At 35.9% G+C, this 11,505-nt stretch overlaps 1 non-coding gene across 1 annotated transcript; it reads right to left on the reverse strand.

Moving 5' to 3' along the window:
• Positions 1–4,427: 4,427 nt before the first annotated feature.
• On the reverse strand, positions 4,428–4,499 carry TRNAW-CCA (transfer RNA tryptophan (anticodon CCA)). Its single transcript has one exon. It is a non-coding gene; the product is annotated as a tRNA-Trp (tRNA).
• Between the last annotated feature and the right edge of the window lie 7,006 nt (positions 4,500–11,505).

The raw sequence follows: 11,505 nt of genomic DNA on the forward strand, positions 1-11,505 counted from the left end.
AGCCTTGACGTACTCCTTTTCCTATTTGGAACCAGTCTGTTGTTCCATGTCCAGTTCTAACTGTTGCTTCCTGACCTGCATACAAATTTCTCAAGGGACAGGTCAGGTGGTCTGGTATTCCCATCTCTTGAAGAATTTTCCAAAGTTTATTGTGATCCACACAGTCAAAGGCTTTGTCATAGTCAATAAAGCAGAAATAGATGTTTTTCTGGAACTCTCTTGCTTTTTCCATGATCCAGCGGATGTTGGCAATTTGATCTCTGGTTCCTCTGCCTTTTCTAAAACGAACTTGAACATCAGGAAGTTCATGGTTCACATATTGCTGAAGCCTGGCTTGGAGAATTTTGAGCATTACTTTACTAGTGTGTGAGATGAGTGCAATTGTACGGTAGTTTGAGCATTCTTTGGCATTGCCTTTCTTTGGGATTGGAATGAAAACTGACTTTTTCCAGTCCTGTGGCCACTACTGAGTTTTCCAAATTTGCTGGCATATTAAGTGTGGCACTTTCACAGCATCATCTTTCAGGAATTGAAATAGCTCCACTGGAATTCCATCACCTCCACTAGCTTTGTTCGTAGTGATGCTTTCTAAGGCCCACTTGACTTCACATTCCAGGATGTCTGGCTCTAGGTCAATGATCACACCATTGTGATTATCTGGGTTGTGAAGATCTTTTTGTACAGTTCTTCTGTGTATTCTAGCCTCCTTTTCTTGATATCTTCTGCTTATTGGAGTGGGTTAAATAGGAAGCCTCAGAGAGTCCACAGGTACTCAAGAGCACTTTGATCAATAAATGAGATCCCATATTCTCTATACTTGTCCTCAGAATTAACCCTTTATCTGGCTGAGGCCTGTTTTCATTCCCCTTCACCCCCACCTCCTTTAAAATATGCACATTTTTTCTCTCTAACACTTATCTTGTATATGGCCACCTATTATGGATTTACTGTGTTTGGTTCCTCCTCTAAACCTTTCTTAACCTATTTCTAATGGTATATTCAGGAAGTTTCTTTGAGCCTATCAACTGAGCCTCACTAGCCAGACTGTCAACCTGGTCAACACTGCATTAAAGTCAAGAAAGACTACCAGAAACCTCTTCTTTATCAGCCTCTGTTATTAGCCTAAGATTTATGTCATGGTATTTTGTCTAAGAATTCCTTTTATTCTCAGAGCTATTTTACAATCCATCATTTTATGCAGTAGCTACTAGCTACAGGTTTTCTTTTTTCAGTTTAAAAATTAATGAAAACAGTATAAAATTAGAGCTTCAGTCCTTCAGTTATGTTGGCCATATTTCAAATACTCAATAACCAGAAAACTCTGTTGGTACCATTGCCTTCAAAAATAGAATTAATGGGCCTAGTCACCCTTTCAGTCTCCAAAGAACCCTATATGGAGTTCTTAAAAGAAATTTTATTTTTACCAATCGTATTTTTAAGGTGAATTTTCCATATTTTTCACAGAGATGTACCTGGGCACTAAATAATCTGTACTGTAAAATTAATATTAAATTATTATTATATCACCATAATCCTATGGACAGAGAGGACTGGCAGGCCACAGCGCACGTGATTGCGAAAGAGTTGAACATGATTCGGCAACTAAACAACAGCCATATAAGGCTCAGTGGTAAAGAATCTGCCTGACAATGAAAGAGACACAGGTTATATCATGGGGTTGAGAAGATCTCCTGGAGGAGAAAATGACAACCCACTTCGATATTCTTGCCTGGAAAGTCCCATGGACAGAGGAACCTGGCTGGCTACTGTCTATAAGGTTGCAAAGAGTCAGAGATGACTCAAGTGACTAAACAACAGCAAACCATGAGACATTAATATAGGATAATTTGGTAAATGCTTTTTCCCTACTTGTGACATTTTTTTTCTATATGAGTAGAAGTTTAACAGTATAAACATCCTGGCCGTACTCAGCTCCACTAATTATTTCTATTTAGGAAGGAAGTGTTTACCTGATTTATTGATTTCCCTGGGATGAGGAACTGAACAAACTGCTATGGCTCTTTCTCTGGGAAACAAGTCTGCCCTTCATGGAGCACATACTGTTGACTGTTTTTAGTCAAGCAATGTTCCTCCCTGGTGGGGATACCTACAGTGGTCCACGGCCACTGGTGACCAAGTCTGTCAGCATCAATAAGCCCACTAGACCAGAGATTTCCAATATCCACCTAATCACTAATCATTAACAAAGGTGATTGCTTTTATCTGTCCTATTTCTTATCTTTTAATTTCTTGAAAATTCTCATAGGCAAGAATCTTCCTATTAATGAAATACCACCAAACCCTGACAGACAAGATAGGAATTTCTCTGAAAGACAATCAGGTGCTATTATTAAAAATAATATTGCTTCTACATGTTGTTTCCATTTTTTGAAGAATGTTCTCCTATTATACGAACTACAAATATTTATATTTACTTTTGAAGAGAAGTGAGGAAATTACCTCATCATATAGAATTTTAAATATTTATAAACTCATTCACCTCTTTAGGAAAAATGAAATAATTCAACTGCTTGTCTTTTCAGACTTATAAAGTATATAAAATTCCTTTTTCCAAACTAAAACAGATTATTTGCAAGCAACATATTTTCTTACATGCATTCTAAATTGTCAAAACATCACTGGGTTTTGTTGTTGTTGTTGTTTGTTTGTTTGTTTTTAATTTGCCCTGTATAGCCTCTAGGTATGGGAAAAAGTTTTTTTTTTTCTCTAGATTAAAATCAATAATCAAAAAGAACTTGTCAATTTCTTAATAGCAGAAGTCTGAAAATACCAGAAAATACTGCAAGACCCTTTTTAAATTTAATTTTCATAACACTTTAAAATTAAAGTGTAGATTTAATTTTTTTTGCTAAAATAGTATGATGAATTTCACATTGAAAAAAATTATACACACTCACAATTCTACTTCATTAATTTTCAAAAAAAAAAAAAAAGAAACTAACACAAATCTAACTCACCTTAAGCAGAAAATAAGAATTCCCTGACAAGAGTTAACCTTAGCTTGGCAATAGGAGCTATAGGAATTCTGATTTGATGTGCTCCTGTGAACCTGTGTGATTCAGATTACCAATTTTTATTATCATCACTGAAATGACAAGTTAAAAACCTAAATTGCTGACTAAAGATGACATAACCTTTGGCCATGTCAAAGTCAAATCCAAAATATAAACTTATTATTCAAGCCAAATACCAGCAACTTACTCATTTAAGTATACTTGTAAGCAGAATTAACTTTCCTCTTTTCGGTTTTACTTGTCCAATTTGCATTTAGGCCCTTTTTATTTCATTTCATACTTGGAGTATGGCGATATTCTTTTTTTAACTTGACCTTATATTTTTGCTTCCCTTGTAGTTGTAGTTCAGCTGTTAATGAATCCACCTGAAATGCAGGAGACCTGGGTTCGATCCCTGGGTTGGGTTTTCTGCAGAAGGAAATGGCAACCCACTCCAGTATTCTGGCCTGGAGAATCCATGGACTGTATAGTCCATGGGGTCACAAAGAGTTGGACATGACTGAGCTACTTTCACTTATATTTTTTGCAAAAGAAATCTATTTCCAATACAAACTAAAGCAAATGGCATGAAAATATTGTGTATTTACATTCATTATATGTGCAAAGGGTGAACTATTAGATGTCTATAATTTATCAGTTCTTAAAATTGTATATAAAACAAAAAAATTAAAAGCAAAAACTGAACTTTTTTTCTTATTTGATTAACACAATAAATTAAAAATTATTGTTGAAAAATATTTTACTCAGCCTATGAAATTTTGGACATATAGTGGTGGAAATTGGTCATTATTTTTGCAGGTTTAATTCAGGATACTAGCTTGCTACTTTTTACTTGGAAGAAGATAACAATAAGATGCAGCTAACTTCAAGTATATTAATATATAATGACATGTACTTCAAAAAATTGTGAAACAAAGGACCCAAGAATATGTAATGGAGAAAAGACAGACTTTTAAATAAGTAGTGTTGGGAAAACTGGACAGATACATGTAAAACAATGTTAGAACATTTCCTCATACCATATACATAAATAAACAGAAAATGGATTAAAGACCTAAATGGAAGAACTGAGATCATAAACTCCTAGAAGAAAACATGAGCAGAACACTCTGACATGAATTGTAGCAATGTTTTCTTGGATTTGTCTCCATTTTGCATTTACTGGGGACAAACATTTGTCTCCAATAAATGCAAAAATAATAAATGCGAAAGTAAGTGGGACCTAAACATAAAACTTGGCATAGCAAAGGAAAGTGCAAGTTATTAGTCACTCAGTAATGTATGACTCTTTGTGACCCCATGGACTGTATGTAGTTCACCAGGCTCCTCTGTCCATGGGATTATCCAGGTGAGAATACTGGAGTTGGTTGCCATTCCCTTCTCCAGGGAATCTTCCCCACCCAGGGATTGAACCTGGGTCTCCTGCATTGGAGGCAGATTCTTTACCACCTGAGCCACCGGGGAAACTCTATAAAACCATTGACAAAGACAACCTACAGAACACTAGAAAATATTTGCAAATGATATGACTGACAAGGAGTTAATATCCAAAATACATAAAAAGCTCATAAAAAAAATATCAAAAAGGAAACACCACACTCAAAAAATGGGCAGAAGACCTGAATAGATGTATTCCCATAGAAGACATACAGATGGCAAATGGGGACATTCAAAAATGCTCAACACCACTAATCAAAATATGCAAATTACCAATGGCATTTTTCACAGAAAGAGAACAAAAAATTGCACAATTCATATGGAAACACAAAAAAACCCAAATTGCCAAAGCAATCTTGAGAAAGAAGAATGGAGCTGGAGGAATCAACCTTCCTGACTTCAGATTATACTACAGAGCTACAGTCATCAAGACAGTATGGTACTGGCACAAAACCAGAAATATATACCAATGGAACAAGATAGAAAGCCCAAAGATAAACCCATATACCTATGGGTATCTTATTTTTGATAAAGGAGGCAAGAATATACAATGGGGCCAAGACAGCCTCTTCAATAACTGGTGCTGGGAAAACTGGACAGCTACATGTAAAAGAATGAAATTAGAATACTTCCTAGCACTATACACAAAGATAAACTCGAATTAAAGACCTAAATTTAAGACCAGAAACTATAAAACTCTTAGGGGAAAACATAGACCACTCTGTGACATGAATCATAGCAAGATACTCTATGATCTCCCTTCTAGAGTAATGGAAATAAAAACAAAAATAAACAAGTGGGGCCTAATTAAACTTAAAAGTTTTTTGCATAGCAAAAGACTATAAATAAGGTAAAAAGACAACCCTTGGAATGGGAGAAAACAATAGCAAATGAAACTGACAAAGGATTAATTTACAAAATTTACAAGCAACCCATACAACTCAATACTAGACAAACAAACAACCCAGTCAAAAAGTGGGAAAAAGACATAAACAGACATTTCTCTAAAGATAAACAGATGGCTAACAAACATGTGAAAAGATGCTCAACATCATTCATTATTAGAGAAATGCAAATCAAAACTACAATGAGATATCACCTCACACCAATCAGAATGGCCATCATCAAAAAGTCTACAAACAATAAATGCTGGAGAGGGTGTGGAGAAAAGGGAACACTCTTGCACTGTTGGTGGGAATGTACACTGATACAGCCACTATGGAAGGCAGAATGTAGAGTCCTCAAAAAACTAGGAATAAAACCACCATATGACCCAGAAATCCCACTCCTAGGCATATACCCTGAGGAAACCAAAATTGAAAAAGACACATGTACACCAATGTTCACTGAAGCACTATTTACAATAACTAGAACACAGAAGCAACCTAGATGCCCATTGGCAGATGAATGGATAAAGAAGCTGTGGTACATATATATAACGTAATAGTACTCAGCCATAAAAAGGAGCACATTTGAGTCAGTTCTAAGGAGGTGGATGAACCTAGAGCCTATTATACAGAGTGAAGTAAGTCAGAAACAGAAAAGCAAATATTGTATATTAATGCATATGTATGAAATCTAGAAATATATTACTGATGAAATTATTTGCAGGGTAGCAATGAAGATAGACATAGACAACAGGCTTATGAACATGGCAGCGGGGGGAGGAAAGTGAGGGTGGGACATATGGACAGAGTAACAAGGAAACATACATTCAGCTCAGTTCAGTTCAGTTCATTCGCTCAGTCATGTCCGACTCTTTGCGACCCCATGAATCGCAGCACACCAGGCCTCCCTGTCCATCACCATCTCCCGGAGTTCACTCAAATTCACGTCCATCAAGTCAGTGATGCCATCCAGCCATCTCGTCCTCTGTCGTCCCCTTCTCTTCCTGCCCCCAAAATCTCCCAGCATCAGAGTCTTTTCCAATGAGTCAACTCTTTGCATGAGGTGGCCAAAGTACTGGAGTTTCAGCTTCAACATCAGTCCTTCCAATGAACACCCAGGACTGATTTCCTTTAGAATGGACTGCTTGGATCTCCTTGCAGTCCAAGGGACTCTCAAGAGTCTTCTCCAACACCACAGTTCAAAAGCATCAATTCTTCGGCACTCAGCTTTCTTCACAGTCCAACTCTCACATCCATACATGACCACTGGAAAAACCATAGCCTTGACTAGACGGACCTTTGTAAAATAGATTGCCAATAGAAATTTGCCGTATGACTGAGGGAACTCAAACCAGGGCACTGTAACAACCTAGAGGGATGGGATGGGGAGGGAGGTGAGAGGGAGGTTTGAGAGGGAGGGGACCTATGCATACCTATAACTGATTCATGTTGATGTTTGGCAAAAACCAACACAATACTGTAAAGCAATTGCCCTTTGATTAAAAATTAATTTTTAAAATGCAAATCAAAACCACCATGAGATGTCACCACACACTTGTAAGATGGCTATCCTCAAAAAGTCTACAAATAACAAATATTGGAAAGAATGTGGAGAAAAGTGCATAGTACTTTGTAGATTGCTGGTGGAAATGTAAATTGGTGCCACCACTTTGGACAACCATTATGGAAGTTTCTTTAAAAACTAAAAATAGAACTATCATATGATCAGCAATTCTCCTGGGTATATAACTGGAAAAAAATGAAGTCACTAATTAAAAAAGATACATGCACCCAAATATTCATAGGAGCATTTTATCAAGATATGGGAGTAGTCCAAGTGCTCATCAACAGATGAGCAGATAAAGATGTGGTTATGTATTTTATATATATATATATATATATATATACATATACATATACACATAAATATATGTGTATTATATATAATACATATACATACATACAATGCAATATTACTCAGCCATAAAAAGAATGAAGTTATATCATTTGCACCAACATGGATGGACCTAGAGAATAATATGCTTAGTGAAATGAACCAAAGAAAGATACTTATATGTGGTATTTAACAAAAAATGTAAGTGAATATATATGCAAAACAGAAACAGACTCACAGGTAGAGAAATCTAGTAACTACCAGAGTGGAGAAGGAAAGGAGTAGGGGCTGGATATAAGATTAAGAAATACAAGGTACTATATATAATATAACAAGAATATATTGTATAGCAGAGGGAATTATTGCCATTATTTTGTAATAAATTTCAGTGGTATATAATCTATAAAAACATTGAATCACTACACTGTACAACTCAAATTAATATTGTATACCAACTGTACTTCAATTTAAAAAGTCAGCACCTTGTTGAACATTTAACCATTTATTGTCTTACACTGCCTGCTACTGTACTCTAAGAAATCTTATTACTGTGGTAGACCATATATTAGAATGTTTTATAATTACTTAAGTATCTGTTTCCCAGTGTTCACCAAGTCTTAATAGAGAACATAGTAATACTGTAAGATGAATAGCCTACTTGGAGAAATAATATGGTATATGAAGCAGCTAGAAAACAATATCATCCAGAGTCCGGTTTGAGATGATATAGTATTTAGAGACGAGAACATCAAACAGACATATCAACTGGATGAGACTTGAAGGAAATGGACGGAAAGGAAAGGCAGCATCTGGCGTATCCAAGGAGCAGCATAAACAATAGCATCAACATTCGAACATTCATGGTTATCCACAGAGATACTAGCCTCACAGAAGGGTGCTGGCAGAGCATCGTTAAGTGAGACTGAGTGTGAACTGAAAGATAAGGAATATTAAAGAGGGCCAACCTAAGTAAAAGTGAGGTTTTGAAAATATACACCTGAAAGCAGTTTGAAAATAGCAAGGGTTTGGTGGCAGCAAATATCACTAGAAGTTTATTGTAGTTATAAAAATGCAAAGCTATCAAATGATATTAAAAAATGTAAAGGAAGAAACACACATGAGAAACTATAAGAAACATATTAGGTAAATAATTGCACATAGGAAGTAAAATATCTTCCTAATACTATAGTTAATTCTGAGCTCTGCTATATTACATGAGTAGTTATATCCTTTTTACTTCATCTTTCAATTCAAAGTCAATTCCATCTTATGTAAGGAACACAGAATACAGATATGAAAGCATTATTTTTTCCTTTTAACTTATTTCTCCATACCCAGACTCTTTATATCAAAACCAGAAATGTTAAAAATAGAAATATTTCTTACAAAATATATATTTACCAAGTTTAAGGTTTTTATTATCTGTTTCCTGAAAAATTAATTCCTAAATTAGTCCAAACATGATTTGTTCAAATTGTTTTATTAATTTTCTATGTAATAAAAAAAAATCATGTGATACCTTTAATTCTGTAATAATTTGCCAGTGAAATCAATACTCGTAGGCAAGATTCAATCCAGTAGGGAAAAATTTGGTACATAAAAAAACAAACGCAGGTGCTACAAAGCCTGAGGCAAAGCAAGGAAAAGACTGTCTAATTTTATCAAATAGAACTCTGTACTTAAATGCTATAAACTATTCCTTCACAACATTCAGACTCAGATGCCACAACTGATGGCTAGAAAAGAGTTAAAGAAACAGGACAATGTGTCTGACAGGTAATTGATTTACTTCAGAGGCAGAAAACTATTACTGATTTCAGTAAAGTTTCAATTAGCTTTTCATCCATTGAAATTTTAAAAAATAATTTTCAATATAGTTTTGAAAAAATATAACTCAGACCAAGAAAGAGAAATAGGTCAAAATGATCCTTTAAGAATTTTGCTTTATTTTGACATACACATCTGGAAGCATATATCACCCTGTGGAAGAATCCTGTTTCTGATTTAGGAGACCAGCTTTCATGATTTGAAAAGCCTCAATCCCTACAGCAATAATTCTAATGAAACTAGAAGGAAAAAAAATTACATACACTTCTGTTGGAGGGTTATGATTATTGCCATAACCAAAACTAGCTACCCTGGAGCAGCAATAAATGTAAGCACTAAGCCATGTGTTCAGGGTTTGAAAGAAATCAACAAGTAACTAATGATAGCCTTGCACAGACATGTGATTGTTATTTTTTTTTCTGTAAGTAGATAATACTGTTTATGTATTAAAATGGAGAACTTCAAGAGGAGATAAATCTGTGAATGCACTGAAAATGCAGGCCATGAGACATTTATAGATTGATATATTTAGTGTCAAGCATTAAGGGTATAAGTTGGTAATTAAAAGAAAAATTTGTATTCAGCTTGGTTTCTCTATGGCTCCACAATTTATTGCATGAATTAAGGCAAGTAATATTACCTAGGCTTCATTTTCTTTCATCTGTCAATAGGGATAAAATATAGTTTATTATGAGGATTGAATATGAATATTTCTAAGCTTCCTAGAGCAGGACTTCCTGGCACTTGCTGGTGACAGCAGTTCTAATTATATAATAACTATTATTATTTATTTAGGAATATGTCTGACACAGCCAGGCATGGCGTTGTCAATTGGAGCATCAAAAGATATACTGAAGAAAGTTCAGATGTGAAATTACATCTGCTCATTGAAGTATGAAAAGAACTGAGGTGATGGACTCAGGACAAATGGGAATAAATTCCAGTCTTGCAGTTAGAACTCGACCTGTGGTGGGCAAAGTCGCAGGTAAGTGGGGACTTGCTAACTCTACAACACTCACTGAGAGTGGAGGATCCAAATAGACAAGAAGAGGTAAACTAAGTGGGGATCCAAGTTTGGCAGTAGTTTCAAGGCTGATCTTACACTGGGGTTTAAACCTGAAGTTATGGGAAAACTTTAAATTTCCTGAAGTATTGTATTTCATATCCTCATAGCAAAGCACTATTTTGTAGAACTACGTATCACCTCTCAGCCTCTCAATATAACAAGTTCAGTGGATTTGTTTTCTCTTCTTTCGAGCATATGATGAAGCAATTCATTGGAATTTGAGGACCATATTACAACAGATACAGAAAATTAAAATCCAACTCAGAGCGGTTAAGAGAATAAGAGACACATGGGAATTGAAACTTAGGAAGGAAAAAATTCTTCTTGCCCCTCTGTTACATCTAAGTCTTATGTACATACTTAAATTGATAACTTTTGAATTCTCTCTCTCTCTCTCTCTCTCTATATATATATATATATATATGTAGGTATATGTGATTATAAGTCTTTCATACTTTCATACTCTGAAACTTGCAAAGAAAATTAAGGAATTAAGGATATGAATCTTACTAAAGACACTCCAGTTTCTTGTTTGCATGGTTGGAACAGTAGTGCCTCATGTCCATAACCAGCTTAAACTGTTTCCTCTTTTAAACTGCCTAGTTCAATTTGAATTTCTCTCTTTCCTTTCATATCACTACCCTGGATATTCTCAAATCTACTTAAATTTAACATTCTACTTCCTTCCTCAAATACATCAGAGCCACTAAACACAGATGGAGGAAAACATATCACCACATCCAATGCGTCAGCTGTGGACAGGTGCGCTCAGCTCAGCGCTGCTCCTCTTTCAGGAGAACCTGCTGCAGTGAACACACTGACCCAGAGCCTCCGCCTGCAACATCTGCAGGTTCTCTCCTGGGTTCACAGCAAATCTGGGCTTCTCTGAGGCTTCTTTGAGCCAATCATTGGGTATGGCAGGACTACTATTGCTGGGCTATTTCTTCCCAATGTGGACTCTCCCATCGTTAGCCTCTGCTGGGGGACCTCACATTGGCCTGACCAAGACATTCTCACATCTGCACTGCAGTCAGAAGCTCTCTTACCCAGTTCCTGTCTTTCCTGTCATTTTACAGGTGTCAGACCTGCATCACAGTCTGAAGACTCCCCTCACCTATGCTTAACCTGCCCCTATATTCTCTGCAGACATTTTTCCCAATAAATATCATGCATGTTTAATTCCAACTTGGCATCTGCTTCTTGAAGGACCTGAATTGACTCAATAACTCTAAATTCCTGGCCATGTCTCTCAGAATCTGTCCTTAATTTCAATCCTTTTGTGTTTCCCTAGTCAATTCAGATACCCTATGTTCCTTTCTCCTCAAAGTAACAAAGCCTCTTCCACCATCCTGCTCCCGG

This window comes from Bos javanicus, chromosome 1 (genome assembly GCF_032452875.1).
Source record: "Bos javanicus breed banteng chromosome 1, ARS-OSU_banteng_1.0, whole genome shotgun sequence".
Classification (NCBI taxonomy): Eukaryota; Metazoa; Chordata; class Mammalia; order Artiodactyla; family Bovidae; genus Bos; species Bos javanicus.